The sequence below is a fragment of the Coregonus lavaretus genome (assembly GCF_964263955.1).
Source record: "Coregonus lavaretus genome assembly, chromosome: 2".
NCBI lineage: Eukaryota > Metazoa > Chordata > Actinopteri > Salmoniformes > Salmonidae > Coregonus > Coregonus lavaretus.
Window position 1 is genome coordinate 37183488 of NC_139989.1, and position 15761 is coordinate 37199248.

Genomic DNA, 15761 nt, shown 5'->3' on the forward strand with positions numbered 1-15761 from the left:
AGTGCCACCAAAGGAGAAAAATGTGTCATGAGTGGCTTTCTTGCTGTAAACAACACACCCATTGGCACTCAATGATTTTGCAGTTAGCCCACTGTTCATCCGTGTAGTGCCTCCTAAAGTTGTCTTTTAACCCCCACCAAGAAAAAAAAGGAACTGTCCTCAACCCACCAATAGGTCCCAAGTCCTGACGCACCACTTGGGAAAAACTGGTGTAGAGACAGAATGGCATCCACCGAGCCAGTGGCTTTTATCGTCATTGTCACTTTTCATATCTTAACTTATAAATAATGTCAAGCTGGTCTGAGAACATTTTCCCACCGAATAAACAAGTCATTCATCTTTCTGTGGCAGTGTAAATTACTCTCATTATGGAAGAAACGCTGAAAGTGATCTTTTGAACTTCATTAAATTCCAAGATGATATGCTGTTGATAGCTAGAATTTAGCAAAAACAGTTTTTGTCAGACATAACATGTCAAAAGTACCTGTCATTTTGGGTGGAAATGATTACCTTTCAACAAAAAAATAGCTTTAAGCAATGTGTCAACATTTTGGAAAGGAATATTATTCTGGTGACTTTAGGATAGTGTCCTAAATAAGCAATAAGGCCTCAGGAGGTGTGGTATATGGCCAATATACCACGGCTAAGAGCTGTTCTTATGGACGACGCAAAGCGGAGTGCCTGGACACAGCCCTTAGCCGTGGTATATTGGCCATATACCACAAACCCCTGAGGTGCCTTATTGCTATTATAAACTGGTTACCAACGTAATTGGAGCAGTGAAAATAAATGTTTTGTCATACCCATGGTATACAGTCGAATATACCACAGCTGTCCGCCAATCAGAATTCAGGGCTAGAACCACCCAGTTTATAATAAAGAATAAAATGTTAAATTCAATTTACCACTTAAAATGTGACTTTTGATGTTGCGTTATTTAGATTTCACTTAACCGGTTAATGTATTTTTCACTGTAGGAAACTTAAAAATTAAGATTTATTGGTCCACATCCTGAAAGAAGAACAGTTTTACAAGGTATTTTGTCTCGGACCTTTTTGACAGTGATCGATCGTGCCTTCGGCACCATCCAATTTACATTTGAAAGACAGAAAAGATAATTCCACCATAGACATGCCCACAAATGTTTTTTGGTAGATCTTGTAGTGGGCAGGGTTTTATCACACCTACACTTGCAGTTCAAAAAAGCCCTTCATAGCATCCCATCAGACCATAGGTTGGAGTGGTGTTGACAGTATATGGCAGCATCAATAAAGTTGTTGCGTGACAGTGACGCTAAGCAGCTCTCCCATGACCACAGAGGGGGACGCTGGAACAGTGTTTGCAGTGGTGCGGGAGGATATGGGACCCGCATCTCAACACTTTATGCATCAAGTGACCCGGTGAGCGCAACAAACTTCTCAGGCTCCCTGTGCGTCAACGAGAAGGAGAACATGCAAGATCTTCAAGTACACTCAGTTGCTCTGGTTTGATTTCTCTTTAGTGGCTAAAACAGTGAGAATCCTACCTAGGATGTGTGTTGTATGAATGTGTGAGGCTCTATGTTGATTTGTGGGTGTCTGTGTGGCTCAGGTGCACTCACTAGAGGCAGCCAACGCACAGCTTGAGCTACAGATCACGGAACATCTGGAGAGAAGCTCCCTTGGTGACCGTAAAGACATGGGTGGACACTTGGAGATGATCGATAGCCTTTAAAACCAGGTAGGCCTATATTGGGACCTATCCCTGAACACCTTGCAGTTTACCTTCTCATTTTCCTCTTAAGCATAATCTTGTGACCAGCCTCATGCTCTTGTTCCTTTGTGACCGGTGACCACTGATTTAGAAATGACTTGATAGATATAGGCACCGAAGTGGAATTCCATCCCATCCTTTCAGCAAACAGTAGTGGGAAGGCGGGAAAGCAGATAAGTGAAGGAAGGAACCCACTGGGCACAGACGTCTATTCAACGTAATTTCATTGAAATGACATGGAAACGTTGATTGAACCAGTGTGTGCCCAGTGGGAAGGAGGTGTAACAGAGTTGTAGGATACAGACAAAATCTAATGTGGAAAAACATTTAAAAAGACGAAGGTCTTGGCACAGTCCTTATAAACTATACTGAACAAAAATATAAACACAACATGTAAAGTGTTGGTTCCATGTTTCATGAGCTGGAATAAAATATCCCAGAATTTTTCCAAATGCACAAAAAGCTTATTTCTCTCAAATATTGCCCACAAATTTGTTTACATTCTTGTTAGTGAGGGGGTGAGGAGGAGGTTCGGTTTGTAAGAAAGCCCTTTGTTAGGAAAAACTCATTCTGATTGGCTGGGCCTGGCTCCCAAGTGGGTAGGCCTATGCCCTCCCAGAACCAACCCATTGCTGCGGCCCTGCCCAGTCATGTGAAATCAATAGATTAGGGCCTAATTAATTCATTTCAATTGGCTGATTTCCTTATATGAACTGTAACGTAGTAAAATCTTTGAAATTGTTGCATCTATATTTTTGTTCTGTGTAAATGACCAAAAGTATGTGGACACCTGCTTGTCGAACATCTCATTACAAAAGCATGGGCATTAATATGTAGTTGGTCCCCCCTTTGCTGCTATGACAGCCTCCACTCTTCTGGGAAGGCTTTCCACTAGATGTTGGAACATTGCTGCGGGGACTTGCTTCTATTCAGCCACAAGAGCATTCGTGAGGTCAGGCACTGATGTTGGTCAATTGGGCCTGGCTAGCAGTCTGCGTTCCAATTCATCCCAAAGGTGTTCGATGGGGTTGAGGTCAGGGCTCTGTGTAGGCCAGTCAAGTTCTTCCACACCGATCTCGACAAACCATTCCTGTATGGACCTCGCTTTGTGCACAGGGGCAGTCATGCTGAAACAGGAAAGGGCCTTCCCCAAACTGTTGCCACAAGGTTGGAAGCACAGAATCATCTAGAATGTCATTGTATGCTGTAGCGTTTAGAGTTCCCTTAACTGGAACTAAGGGGCCTAGCCCGAACCATGAAAAACAGCCCCAGACCATTATTCCTTCTCCACCAAACTTTACATTTGGCACTATGCATTCGGGCAGGTAGCGTTCTCCTGGCATCCGCCAAACCCAGATTCGTCCGTCGGACTGCCAGATGGTGAAGCATGATTCATCACTCCAGAGAACACGTTTCCACTGCTCCAGTGTCCAATGGCGGTGAGCTTTACACCATTCCAGCCGACGCTTCGCATTGCGCATGGTGATCTGAGGCGTGTGTGCGGCTGCTCGGCCATGGAAACCCATTTCATGAAGATCCCGACGAACAGTTATTGTGCTGACGTTGCTTCCAGACGCAGTTTGGAACTCAGTAGTGAGTGTTGCAACCGAGGACAGACAAACTTTACACGCTACGCGCTTCAGCACTTGGCAGTCCCCTTCTGTGAGCTTGTGTGGCCTACCACTTCGCGGCTGAGCCGTTGTTGCTCCTAGACGTTTCCACTTCACAATAACAGCACTTACAGTTGACCGGGGCAGCTCCAACAGGGCAGAAATTTGTCGAACTGACTTGTTGGAAAGGTGGCATCCTATGACGTTGCCACGTTGAAAGTCACTGAGCTCTTCAGTACGGACCATTCTACTGGCAATGTTTGTCTATGGAGATTGCATGGCTGTGTGCTCGATTTTATACACCTGTCAGCAACGGGTGTGGCCGAAATAGTCGAATCTACTAATTTGAAGGGGTGTCCATATACAGTCGTGGTCAAAAGTTTTGAGAATGACACAAGTATTGGTCTTCAGAAAGTTGGTGCTTCATTGTTTTTAGATATTCTTGTCAGATGTTACTATGGTATACTGAAGTATAATTACAAGCATTCCATAAGTGTCAAAGGCTTTTATTGACAATTACATTATGTTTATGCAAAGAGTCAATATTTGCAGTGTTGACCCTTCTTTTTCAAGACCTCTGCAATCCGCCCTGGCATGCTGTCAATTAACTTCTGAGCCACATCCTGACTGATGGCAGCCCATTCTTGCATAATCAATGCTTGGAGTTTGTCAGAATTTGTGGGTTTTTGTTTGTCCACCCACCTCTTGAGGATTGACCACAAGTTCTCAATGGGATTAAGGTCTGGGGAGTTTCCTGGCCATTGACCCAGAATTTCAATATTTTTTTCCCCAAGCCACTTAGTTATCACTTTTGCCTTATGGCAAGGTGCTCCATCATGCTGGAAAAGGCATTGTTCGTCACCAAACTGTTCTTGGATGGTTGGGAGAAGTTGCTCTCGGAGGATGTGTTGGTACCATTCTTTATTCTTGGCTGTGTTCTTAGGCAAAATTGTTAGTGACCCCACTCCCTTGGCTGAGAAGCAACCCCACACATGAATGGTCTCAGGATGCTTTACTGTTGGCATGACACAGGACAGATGGTAGCGCTCACCTTGTCTTCTCTGGACAAGCTTTTTTCCGGATGCCCCGAACAATCGGAAAGGGGATTCATCAGAGAAAATGACTTTACCCCAGTCCTCAGCAGTCCAATCCCTGTACCTTTTGCAGAATATCAGTCTGTCCTTGATGTTTTTCCTGGAGAGAAGTGGCTTCTTTGCTACCCTTCTTGACACCAGGCCATCATCCAAAAGTCTTCGCCTCACTGTGCGTGCAGATGCACTCACACCTGCCTGCTGCCATTCCTGAGCAAGCTCTGCACTGGTGGTGCCCCGATCCCGCAGCTGAATCAACTTTAGGAGACGGTCCTGGCGCTTGCTGGACTTTCTTGGGCGCCCTGATGCCTTCTTCACAACAATTGAACCTCTCTCCGTGAAGTTCTTGATGATCCGATAAATGGTTGATTTAGGTGCAATCTTACTAGCAGCAATATCCTTGCCTGTGATGCCCTTTTTGTGCAAAGCAATGATGACGGCACGTGTTTCCTTGCAGGTAACCATGATTAACAGAGGAAGAACAATGATTTCAAGCACCACGCTCCTTTTAAAGCTTCCAGTCTGTTATTCTAACTCAATCAGCATGACAGAGTGATGGCCAAAAGTATCAGGACCAGGGAAGAGGAGGCTGCTGAGAGCTCCTAGAATCCGTGGACCTTGAGCTGCTCCTCTTTCGCAAGGCCAATCTGGAAGTGGGATGAGGAGAGAAGAGACATTACACAAAGGAACTTTGCACTCCAGTCACAGAGCATTTACTACCGTCGCAGGTGGACTGTTTACAAACAGGGGCCATGACAGATGACCACTTAGTACACACAAGTGTTGAGTATATGTTGGGTGCAATGTGCTATAGCAGGGACAAGAGTCAAACCTACCTCAATTAGAAATGTGCAGATATTCTTGCGCTGGTCACCTTGCAGCTGAATCACTTCACCATACTCTGGGTGCTCAATCACTGTCCCATTGCAGGCAGATTTCTGTTGACAAAGCAGAACTAGTCAAAAGGCCTGTAGAACAAAACATGGACCTTTCTTAGTATACCAGCTAGTGTCTGTGTCTCAACTCCCTGCCATAACATACCTTCTTAAAGGCCTTGACTAGCTTCTTCTTATCATAGTCGATGGCTATGCCCTGGACCGTGGTCAGAGTCTTCCTGCCGTTACGCTGCTGGATTCTTATGTGGATGTAGTCGTCAGTCCCAGATGGGAGCCTGTCATTACCCTTAGTTGCATCAGCAAAGGGGTCTGTGGGAAGAACAATACTATTTAAAAACAAATCACTTTACTTAAGACACAAATAAAGTTCAAAACAAAATGAAGCAACATAAAGCCATAGCTAAGATGGCACTGTTTTGTTTGACCTAGATAACAAAAGATGCAGGCCGATGAACTGGTGATGTAATGTCCTATCCATGAGTCTTACAGGATGACCAGACAGCACGCGTGCGTCATCGCGCGCATGTTGATCTTTCCCTCCCACACCAGACACGATCAGGACACACAGATTGAAATATCAAAACGAACTCTGAACCAACTATAGTATGTCCTTTAATTATTTGTTACTTTTATTTCGTATTATTTTTGGTATTCTTTCTTAAAACTGCATTGTTGGTTAAGGGCTTGTAAGTAAGCATTTCACTGTAAGGTCTACACCTGTTGTATTCAGCGCATGTGACAAATAAAATGTGATTTGATTAACTTGGGGACATTTATGGCAATTTAGCTGACTTGGGGACAGTAATGGCAATTTAGCTAGCTAGCTTGCTGTTGCTAGCTAATTTGTCCTGGGATATAAACATTAGGTTGTTATTTTACCTGAAATGCACAAGGTCCTCTACTCCAATAATTATAAAACGGTAAACCGAGTTAGTTGCTAGTAATCTCTCCTCTTTCAGGCTTCTTCTTCTTTGTACTTTATATATGTTTATATCCCTGGACAAATTACAAGCTATCTGAATTGACATAAATGTTTAATGTTTTTCGACCTGTCCCCAAATAAATATAGTTGGTTCAGAGTTCGTTTTGATATTTCAACCTGCGTGTCCTGATCGCGTCTGGTGTGGATGCCCAAAATCAACATGCGCGCGATGGCGCACGCGGACGCACGGCCTAGTCAGCAAATCAGGCCTAAGCAAAACGCTCATCAGATGCTGGTCAGCTAATTACTACATGGAAATTGGCCAGAAAGACAAACCGGCAGTAACCACTTGCTAACCGGAATCGGTCATGTACATTGATTATTGTGTCCATAATACAGACTAGTTTGTTATATCAGCTAAAAATCCGTGTTGTGACCTAACGTTAGCCAAGGAAATTAACTTCGGCCTGGTTGAAGTCTGATAGGTGTTGCCGGTCTTGCTGGTCAACGTTAACTACAAAAAAAACCTGACATGCTATTAACTTATTTGTAATCGGGTGGGAATGTTCTCGATATAGCTAACCAGATGTTTTAGACATTTATTAACAATTTATTATTAAAACCAAACGTAATATTTAGTTGTAACGTTTGCAAATGCTTGTTAACGTTACCAACCGCCATTCGTTACCAACACACGTCGTTAGCTGAGATGGTTGAAATGTCTTACCGAAAGTTTGGAGGTTCTGGATAGCGGACATATGATAAGATTTCCTTTCCTTTCGGATAATAACTGGTTAGCGATCGACTGGTATACTTAATATTTGTTTTTCTTTTAATCTTCTTTTCCGGGGAAGAAGCTCTATTCGAATGACCGGGCTTCACAAAATGGACATCCTTCAGCTTGCAAAGAGGTAAACAACCCTTTCCAGCATCTCCCCAAAACCAGGATCAGCGACGTTTTGGACGACGCACGTAGGGACGTGATCTACGCCACACCCTATTTTTCTGGAAGAATGACATAATTATTTTGGTATTTCTAAGGGGAAAATATCCACACCTGCAGCCTAGGCTACATAAAAAAATATAGCACATATCTAAATTAAATGTGAAGACCTTAGCTTCTTCAATACCCAGTACAACAGGTGGGTAGTCTGCCATAAAACCTTGAAGAAGACCTTAGCTAATAAAGCAATGTTATTCGTAGATGAAACAATGGTAAGTGCAGTGGCGACACAGCATTTTATTTTATTTTCCCTGTTTTGCATGTTATTATTTTGGCATTAATACGTGTCACATATCAGTTTGCAAACAATGTAAAAAAATAAAATAAAGCCGCATTCAAACTTGGTCTCTTTTTTGCTTTCTTGAGTAAGGCAGCTCCAAAATGCAGGTGTTTCAGCCTAGCTCACTGCTTTCTGTGGTGGTGGGGCAGCCAGCGGAAAATACGGAGAGTAGGGGTTGGTAATGTTCTTTAGTTGCGCTGTGATTGGCTCAGTGTTCTGTCACTCATGGTGACACAACGTCGCTGCAAAATCTACAGGTAGGGCTCGAAAAATTCAAGCCCATTGGCTGCTGCCATAGACTTACATTAGAAGTGCCCATCCAAGAAGGCTCAAGGTCATTGGCCACAGATAAAATGACGTCAAATCACGTTATATCTACAGTAGCTTTGATTGGACTGATCATGTCAACATCACACTTTCAAAATCTTAGCTAGCAAGCTAGAAAAGCAGTCATCATTATGCATCAAGTCGGCAATCTACTGGCAAATCCTTTTCAATCCTTGTCATATGAAGAGAAATTATAGATAAAACGTATCGGTGCTCATCGGCAATTGGACATAAACATTACACAACAAGTTGGAAATCGCAAATTCAACAATGAGTACTAAGGCACCACTGCAGCCCCGGGTTGGATCCCAGGCTGTGTTACAGCTGGCTGTGACCGGGAGACCCATGAGGCGGTGCACAATTGGCCCAGCGTCATCCGAGTTAGGGGAGGGTTTGGCCGGCCGGGATGTCCTTGCCTCATCGTGCTCTAGCGACTCCTTGTGGCGGGCCGGGATCCTGCAAGCTGACTGGTGTCAGTTCGACAGTGTTTCCTCTGACACATTGGTGCGGCTGGCTTCCGGGTTAAGTGAGCAGTGTGTCAAGAAGCAGTGCGGCTTGGCTCTCGACCTTCGCCAAGTCCGTAGGGGAGTTGCAGCGATGAGATAAGATCGTAACTACCAATTGGATATCACGAAAAAGGGGGGTAACGCCATGAGACAGAAATGTTTGAATACATTGGCCATGCTGTCAATCCAGCATGACTTCTGCCGTGTTCAAAACAACTGGAAACTCGGAACTGGGAAATCTCAAACTTCAGTGAGTTCAAGACAAATATTTTTTTTACGGTCATCCAACTCGGAATTCCATGTCAGGATTTTGGGCCTCTTTCTAGAGCCCACAAGAAGGTCCACCGCGCCACCTATCTGTTCTGCACAACAAGGTGAGTCCAAAAACGTATTGTATGCTGCTGCGTAAATGATGTAATATGCCAGGGAGATATGTATACTGTGGCTAATAATAATAATAATAATAATAATACTAAATGTATGTTGTGTAGTAAGCCGTTAGTAGCCCATGTGCCTCACCCTAATAATTTGGTCAGTTTCCTACCTCATAACTGAGCCTACTGTTCTGACTTGATGGTGCACATGTAGCCTATAGCCTGTTTTAGGGGAATGTCAACATTGAATATTGTAAGAGCTTTCATTGTCTGCTTACATGCCCCCTTTATTTATCCTACGGTTCTGACTTGTACAGGGAGAATACTGTAAGAACGGCCCATGTTCTGGATACTGTCGCTGTACTTTTCAAAAGTGCTGAACAAATAGTTATATTGACTACAGTATGTCCGTCCTAGCTCGCTCATTAATGTCTTAATCAAAACTATGGATTGCCTCTTATCCGCTCGTCGTCCCCTTATGCCATAGTTTGTACATATCAATTGTCAGTAGAAACCACATTTGTTTAAGCAAGTCAACCATATCAGCTTGAGTTGAATTCATAAAAAATTGCTATCGAGGCATTATTTTCGTATTCTGTTGATCAATCATGATGTTTGTTCTCGATAATTGGGTGGTTTGACATAATTTGCTTCAAGAGTTGTTTTTTTAAGTCACTGAAATTCTTTTAATGTTTTCTTTTACCTCCGTCCATTGTTTGATTTAGGTGACTTCCTCCAATTCCACACAATGCTTATGTATTAGTGTCCCATCCCTTGTTTTTGAAGCATCCTCAGGTCAGCACCAAGTGCACATTGTTAATCTAATAAGGCTTCACAAAGACTAACTGGTTAGTCCTTACTTACCTTAGTCTGGGACTCCCTAGTCGAGAACTAATTAAACAACGTCTTAGAAAGCAATTTTTTACATATGGATTAATTTAAGTAGAATTAGCCTAGTCCTGATTTAAATTAAACTCTGTCCATGAAACCCCCCTATATGTCTTTTTTTTAACGGTCATCCAACTCGGAATTCCATGTCAGGATTTTGGGCCTCTTTCTAGAGCCCACAAGAAGGTCCACCGCTCCACCTATCTGTTCTGCACAACAAGGTGAGTCCAAAAACGTATTGTATGCTGCTGCGTAAATGATGTAATATGCCAGGGAGATATGTATACTGTGGCTAATAATAATAATAATAATAATAATAATAATACTAAATGTATGTTGTGTAGTAAGCCGTTAGTAGCCCATGTGCCTCCCCCGAATAATTTGGTCCGTTTCCTCCCTCATAACTGAGCCTACTGTTCTGACTTGATGGTGCACATGTAGCCTATAGCCTGTTTTAGGGGAATGTCAACATTGAATATTGTAAGAGCTTTCATTGTCTGCTTACATGCCCCCTTTATTTATCCTACGGTTCTGACTTGTACAGGGAGAATACTGTAAGAACGGCCCATGTTCTGGATACTGTCGCTGTACTTTTCAAAAGTGCTGAACAAATAGTTATATTGACTACAGTATGTCCGTCCTAGCTCGCTCATTAATGTCTTAATCAAAACTATGGATTGCCTCTTATCCGCTCGTCGTCCCCTTATGCCATAGTTTGTACATATCAATTGTCAGTAGAAACCACATTTGTTTAAGCAAGTCAACCATATCAGCTTGAGTTGAATTCATAAAAAATTGCTATCGAGGCATTATTTTCGTATTCTGTTGATCAATCATGATGTTTGTTCTCGATAATTGGGTGGTTTGACATAATTTGCTTCAAGAGTTGTTTTTTTAAGTCACTGAAATTCTTTTAATGTTTTCTTTTACCTCCGTCCATTGTTTGATTTAGGTGACTTCCTCCAATTCCACACAATGCTTATGTATTAGTGTCCCATCCCTTGTTTTTGAAGCATCCTCAGGTCAGCACCAAGTGCACATTGTTAATCTAATAAGGCTTCACAAAGACTAACTGGTTAGTCCTTACTTACCTTAGTCTGGGACTCCCTAGTCGAGAACTAATTAAACAACGTCTTAGAAAGCAATTTTTTACATATGGATTAATTTAAGTAGAATTAGCCTAGTCCTGATTTAAATTAAACTCTGTCCATGAAACCCCCCTATATGTCTAATTTCAAGTAACTAACTACAGGCTTAAAGAAACATTCAATCAGACATTTTGCATAGGAACCCCAATAAAAGCATGTAGATACTGTGTAGAAAGAAGTGTGTCATCTTCTTCTTTGAGATTGGGCTGGCGGATCGCATCCAACAATTAGGTGCATACACCGCCACGTACTGTACTGGAGTGTGAGGCCATTCACAGCCTACCTACATTAAATTCTGGTAATACAAAATTGGGAAAAAGGAAAATTACCCTGCCAAATATTAGCCCTCACTAAAGAAAAACACCACCCCATTCCACTATTTAACCCTATCTAATCCTACTCCCGGCCAATGGTCTGGGAGGACAGAACACTAACACTCAACACCCCCTGCAATGCTTCTGCAGTACAACGCAATCTCGAGTACTTATGCAGCTGCCACCACAACCTATATTTTCTGTGACTTACATTCCATTTCGGCAGTACAGTTCACAACCATGGCTATGAATGCTAAGAAACTCACCTTACTGAAGCACATATTCTTCCCATCACTCTTTTGGTCTCTGCCTACACACAGGAATCCTCTCAGGATCCTTCACCCTGAACCCATCTTCCTCTACCACTCTCTTCACTACTTCAGCATACAACACTTTCTGTACTACTCTGACCCTGGCAACCTCAACCTGCCTTTCTCTCACCAGACACCTCCGATCTACATGGGCACCCCCACAGCTTACACACACAACTTTCTCAGATAAATCAAATCAAATTGTATTTGTCACATGTGCCGAATACAACAGGTGTAGGTAGACCTTACAGTGAAATGCTTATTTACCAGCCCTTAACCAACAATGCAGTTTTAAGAAAAATGCTAAGTAAAAAATAGATAAGTAAAAATACAAAAGAAGAAGAATAACAAAGAATTAAAGAGGAGCAGTAAAATAACAGTAGCGAGGCTATATACAGGGGGTACCGGTACAGAGTCAATGTGCGGGGGGCACAGGTTAGTGGAGGTAATTGAGGTAATTGTGACTATGCATAGATAATAAACAGAGAGTAGCAGCAGCGTAAAAAGAGGGAGTGGGGAGGGTAGGGGACAATGCAAATAGTCCGGGTAGCCATTTGATTAGCTGTTCAGGAGTCTTATGGCTTGGGGGTAGAAGCTGTTAAGAAGCCTTTTGGACCTAGACTTGTCGCTCCGGTACCGCTTGCCGTGCGGTAGCAGAGAGAACAGTCCATGACTAGGGTTGCTGGAGTCTTTTTAGGGCCTTCCTCTGACACCGCCTGGTATAGAGGTCCTGGATGGCAGGAAGCTTGGCCACAGTGATGTACTGGGCTGTACGCACTGCCCTTTGTAGTGCCTTGCGGTCGGAGGCCGAGCAGTTGCCATACCAGGCGGTGATGCAACCAGTCAGGATGCTCTCGATGGTGCAGCTGTATAACTTTTTAAGGATCTGAGGACCCATGCCAAATCTTTTCAGTCTCCTGAGGGGGAATAGGCTTTGTCGTGCCCTCTTCACGACTGTCTTGGGGTGTTTGGACCATGATAGTGTGTTGGTGATGTGGACACCAAGGAACTTGAAGCTCTCAACCTGCTCCACTACAGCCCCGTCGATGAGAATGTGGGTGTGCTCGGTCCTCCTTTTCCTGTAGTCCACAATAATTTCCTTTGTCTTGGTCACGTTGAGGGAGAGGTTGTTATCCTGACCTCCTCCCTATAGGCTGTCTCATTGTTGTCGGTGATCAGGCCTACCACTGTTGTGTCGTCGGCAAACTTAATGATGGTGATGGAGTCGTGCTTGGCCATGCAGTCATGGGTGAACAGGGAGTACAGGAGGGGACTGAGCACGCACCCCTGAGGGGCCCCCGTGTTGAGGATCAGCGTGGCAGATGTGTTGTTACCTACCCCTACCACCTGGGGCGGCCCGTCAGGAAGTCCAGGATCCAGTTGCAGAGGGAGGTGTTTAGTCACAGGGTCCTTAGCTTAGTGAAGAGCTTTGAGGGCACTATGGTGTTGAACACTGAGCTGTAGTCAATGAATAGCATTCTCACGTAGGTGTTCCTTTTGTCCAGGTGTGGAGTGCAACAGAGATTGCATCATTTGTGGATCTGTTGGGGCGGTATGCACATTGGAGTGGGTCTAGGGTTTCTGATATAATGGTGTTGGTGTGAGCGATGACCAGCCTTTCAAAGATACTACACATTCCTTGTTTCATGCCCTCCTGCACACTTCTCACATCTAGGAATCTCCCTCCTACACACTACTGCAACATGACCATAAGCTTGGCACCTAAAACACCATAATATTTTCCGAACAAAAGCTCTCACGGGATAACTAATACATCCCAACTTGACCTTGTCGGGCAAAGACTCTGCATCAAAACTCAGCAGGACAGACAATGTCTTCTCCATTTCACCACACTCTCCAACGGGTCTGCGTCGCACCAAACGGTGGGTGTCACAGACACCAGGAATCTTCCATTTCAGCTGATCCTCCTCAACACTTAATGCCTCCCCCGTTATCACTCCTTTCAACGGCACTCTGCTCCGGAGGGCAAAGCAAGTCACAGTTCTAGTCCATAGTCGCGTGGTCCGGAGCACCCGCTCTCTCTGGCCAGAAGAAACACAATAAATCATCAGGAGTCCACTTTGCGTTACTTTCACTAACTCAACAGTCCCCAACCTTCTGGATCAGCCAGAATACAAGGATCCATTCTCTCCACAAATCTCACTCCCACTGGTCCAGAATCCTCCTTGTCATCATCGGGACAAGGCACGAATGCGGCGATCCTCACCGCAGGTACTTCATCCTCACTTATGTCAGGTTTCATCTCTGAACTACTGGAGTGCGTATCCCTCTTTTTACACTTGACGCCCGTCGCCAACTGTGTGTCATGTTTGCTAGAATGGAGGTTTAAAAACAACAGCTGCATATTAGAGGTCTTCACGGATCCAAGTTCCGAAATGGACCTGAGGCTTTCCCACCCGGACCCGATATGCATAAATACATTTTTTTAAATATAGAGACCCGTTCCAAACTGACCTGAGGACAACTAGACCCGTTCCGTATAGACCTGGTTGAATCCAGAACCGGACCGATCCAAGTGAGGAAAGCAGCAGAAAAGGCATTTTTTAAGCTACTTTATTAACCGGAACTGATAAAGCACGAGAGGAGGGAGAGAGAGGTGCCTCTCTAGCAGGCGGGGGAGGGGCTATGAGGAGCAATACTGTCAGCGAGTGAGACAGGGAGCAGGGAGGGAGAGATGAGAGGCAGCAAACAACCTAGCCGACTCACAATATAGTAGACTAATAGCAGCCATAGCTAGGTTATTTATCATGAAATATGATTAAGTAGTACCTGTCTTGACTGCATCAAACCGGGAGAAGCTAGTTAAGTTAGCTAGCTAGGCTAATTGAGGCTGCAGTGCATGCGCTTGCTCATCCTACAGTTACAAATAACAACAACTCGATTCAGAATATTAAGTAGCAGCCTACCTGTTGGCTCTTGGTCGATGTAGCCTATCCTTTTTCTTTTAACTCCATGATTTTAATTCCATCTTCCATTGATTAGATATTTCCTAACTTTTGCCACATGAAGACTCTATGACTGTAGCCTATTGCCACTTTGATGACTTATGATTGGCCAACAACCACAACAACAAGCTACATGCGCCACACTCCTCTTGTGAAAAGCAAGAGCAGCAGCATAAATTATAGCATTTCTCTCTCTACTGCAGCAGTCATGTTCGGATCTGTACAGGCCCTTCCGGACAAGTCAGTTAAAATTACACATACCTGAAACCCGTGACAATCATGTCAGATCTGACCCAGACCCGTGACATTATTTAGAATTCTGGATCCATACCCACTCGTGTCCCGGATCGGGTCTCGGGTATTCGGGTACAGGTGGATCCGTGAAGACCTCTACTGCATATGCATATTAGCCAACACAGCATATCCTACACATATAGCATACCGTGCAATACACTCTTCTCTAAAAACAGCTGGGCAAAATGTATAGCTTAAATTGTGCTCTGCAATAAGATGACTAGAGTTTGATTTCTAAAGCAGATGAGTTCTCAAATGTCAGCAACTGCCCAATACCATGGTGGGCATTCATAATGTTGGATGCATTATAATTTAAGGTATGGAAAATGATATGGAGTCTGCAGGATTATAGAAAAAGCAGTTGGGAAATGAATGTTTGAGTTTCAAATACTAAATGTTCAGTGAATGTGAATATATTTAGTGGGTTTAAATTATTTGCCTAACTTTCCTACTAACCTAAAAGTTCATGGTGCCAAATTCTTGCCAATCCATTATTCTACTACTAACTATGACTGAGTGTCAGCCATATTGTCCATAATGTCCAAAATAGCAAAGGTGTCTCAGGCAGTATTTAAAATATCTAAATATAGTGTAACCTACCAATCAATGTACAGTTGAAGTCGGAAGTTTACATACACCTTTGCGAACTACATTTAAACTCAGTTTTTCACAATTCCTGACATTTAATCCTAGTAAAAATTCCCTGTTTTAGGTCAGTTAGGATCACCACTTTATTTTAAGAATGTGAAATGTCAGAATAATAGTAGAGAGAATTATTTCTTTCAGCTTTTATTTCTTTCATCACATTCCCAGTGGGTCAGAAGTTTACATACACTCAATTAGTATTCGGTAGTATTGCCTTTAAATTGTTTAACTTGGGTCAAACGTTTCGGGTAGCCTTCCACAAGTTTCCTACAATATATTGGGTGAATTTAGGCCCATTCCTCCTGACAGAGCTGGTGTAACTGAGTCAGGTTTGTAGGCCTCCTTGCTCGCACACGCTTTTTCAGTTCTGCCCACACATTTTCTATAGGATTGAGGTCAGGGCTTTGTGATTGCCACTCCAATACCTTGACTTT

The 15761-nt window shown here is 43.5% G+C and overlaps 1 long non-coding RNA gene across 1 annotated transcript; it reads right to left on the reverse strand.

The window, feature by feature from the left end:
- Positions 1 to 2063: 2063 nt before the first annotated feature.
- On the reverse strand, positions 2064 to 5391 carry LOC311143676. Its single transcript, XR_014614431.1, has 2 exons — positions 5290 to 5391; positions 2064 to 5100 (listed from the first exon to the last, which is right to left on the reverse strand). It is a non-coding gene; the product is annotated as an uncharacterized lncRNA (long non-coding RNA).
- Positions 5392 to 15761: the final 10370 nt, after the last annotated feature.